This window comes from Anas acuta, chromosome 2 (assembly GCF_963932015.1).
Source record: "Anas acuta chromosome 2, bAnaAcu1.1, whole genome shotgun sequence".
Classification (NCBI taxonomy): domain Eukaryota; kingdom Metazoa; phylum Chordata; class Aves; order Anseriformes; family Anatidae; genus Anas; species Anas acuta.
This window is the reverse complement of record NC_088980.1, coordinates 127,076,085-127,078,584: the sequence shown is the minus strand read 5'-3', so window position 1 is coordinate 127,078,584 and position 2,500 is coordinate 127,076,085. Positions and strand designations below refer to the sequence as shown.

The 2,500-nt window shown below is 38.0% G+C and overlaps 1 protein-coding gene across 5 annotated transcripts in view; it reads right to left on the bottom strand.

Moving 5' to 3' along the window:
- ZFHX4 (zinc finger homeobox 4) overlaps nt 1-2,500 on the bottom strand; it is a 151,483-nt gene that overhangs the window by 128,005 nt on the left and 20,978 nt on the right. The window lies entirely within an intron of this gene.

The window sequence follows — 2,500 nt, the reverse complement described above, 5'->3', positions numbered from 1 at the left end:
GTAGCTGGCTATCCCTGATTAAGCACCAATCACAATTCTTCCCCACACTTCAGTCACCTCAATGGGCGACGGAACAGAAATTAATATTTACTGCAACCAGTCCCATCATCCTAGGGGAGAATCGCATGCACTCAGTTTTTTCATTGCAAAACGTAATGAACACCATTTCAAATACCATTTTGATGTTATCAATCCTGGTGAGTTGCCCATCTCTCAACCACTGCCTCAATCAACATCTCCCCTAGCTTAACAAATCATACGCAAGCACTACTGATGAAAATCCTTCAATCATTTCTTGCAGGCAGGCATCTTAGACCATAAACTCTCTTTGTTGAGAACAAGATGCACTCTATAAAAGCCATATCAGTGTCTGGCAGCAGGGTAAAGCACCAGAGGAAAGTTGGGCATACACTGGTTAATAGTCTGCTTTGCTTTCCTTTTTTTTTTTTTTTTTTTTTTTTTTTTGGGGGGGGGGGGGGGGCGGGGGAGCCTGCAAGGCTCCAGCCACTGTAATAGTAGCCTGATTACAGCCTAAGCCACTCCGAGTCCTTGCAGATCTCTCAGCTTGCAGAATGATGGCACTGTACACAACAGCTGAGTACTCTGAAACTTTAGTGTTTATTTTCAGCCTGTGATATAGACTTTGCCTTGCTTTTAAGCAGGAGGTAAGTAATCTTCATTCCAGTCATAAGTCAGAGTGATAGCTCTCATTAATTTTAGACGAAAACAGAAGCCAATTTATCAGATAAGTTTTCAATTAAGTATAAAAGTTTGATTACATCCTGAAAACTATTGTTTTAGATATCTCAAGCATGAATGTTTTCTCCAACTTTTCATTTACAAGAAGAGTAAATCTAATTTTAAAACTGTTAATTGTTATACAAAATATATACATAAAAGCCAGGTGCTATATCCCTGCATACAGTCATTCAGTGTGATTTTGGGATGGAAAAAAAAAAAAAAAAAAAAAAAAAAGAAATCCTTGCCTAGGACAGGCTTCAGTGAAGGTCATGGAGATATTAAGTATGAAGGATAGCTGTTTAATTTTTTTTTTTTTTAAGTGTAATCAAATCTAATCTTGTCAGCTAAATCACAGAGAGGAAGTGATCGGTTTGAGATACATCAGAAGATTTGCATAGAATGAAAATGAATCAAAATTAGTTTTGGTATCTGAAATGGCTAAAATGACAGCCTAATTGCTCCTGAATCAAACGTCACAAAGCTCGGTATATAATTTTAATCATTGATGAGATTCAGGTTAATTATGCTCATGGCACACATGCAATTTAAAAACCTTTTGAAATAATCTGATCACAAAGAGCATGAAAATGGAATAATTCTCTAATTAGTCCACAGACAAGCATGTTTACCTTCCTGTTTGGCAAATCTGCACAAATAGTGTGTGCATCCTGAAGAAAGCCTACATGATTCTCCTCTTCAGGCCTTATCTACTGTTAAAAATTGCACAAGGACAGTTACACCAGAAAGCAAACCCCAGCCCTTCCATCTGTAGCAGACTGGTATAAATGTCTTTATACTGGTATCTCTCAACTCTGACACAAAAGGATAAACAATGCTGGTATAAAGCATTTTTATATGTAGTCACTCAGCAACTGCAGTCGTTGAGACTATTTCAGTCACGCGTAAACACACATGCAAGCATGAAGACACGCACTCAGCTGGCACCAACACGCAGGCTAGAAGTTTTTTGGAACATTGCAGAGGAAAACAAGCAGTAGTAGTTTTTTTTGGTGTTTTTTTTTTTTTTTTTTTTTTTCCACAGTGATATAGGGATGAATGTGTAGTAACTCTGTCCTACCCAGAACCACAAAGGGATTAGTCAGGATGAAAACTCTTTTAAAGGGTAGATAAAGAAGGAGTTAATATAGCAAAAGAAGCCAGATGTAACTGCCTTAAACTATTCTAGCCCTATCTGTGGCTTCCCATTTAACCTTCTCTGCTTGAAGCAAGCTTTCCCCATACTGTGGTATCCCAGGGCATCAGTGTCCAGCACACAAGCAAAAACAGTTGCCAGAATAGTTGTGGTCATGCACACTATACATTGACCAGGATGGTATTTATGAGCATTAAGTAAATTTAGGCAGCTACAAAATGGGTTCTGCAGTCCAGCATTTCACCCTTCCCCTTCTTCCCACAGCCCTGCACTGAAGAGTCCTGCTGTTGCAATTTCTAGTCTTAAAGGAGACTACTTCTGCCTACTTAGCAGAAGTAGGCTAGATTTTTAAATCAACCATCACATAGCTAAAGTACAAAACAAAAACAGCACAGTAATAAGCGTCATAACATGTTTCCCGTTACTTAATCAACATTTTTAAATAAACTGCACATTTAGAGTTATCAGGCTCCCTTACATAACTTCAGTATTAATCAGTCCTAAACAATGACATCAGCCCTCTGATCACAATTGTATAAACAAGAGTATATTTCATTCCAATTAAAACAAATAGCAATTCTTTGAACTGACGAGCAGAACAGAGAG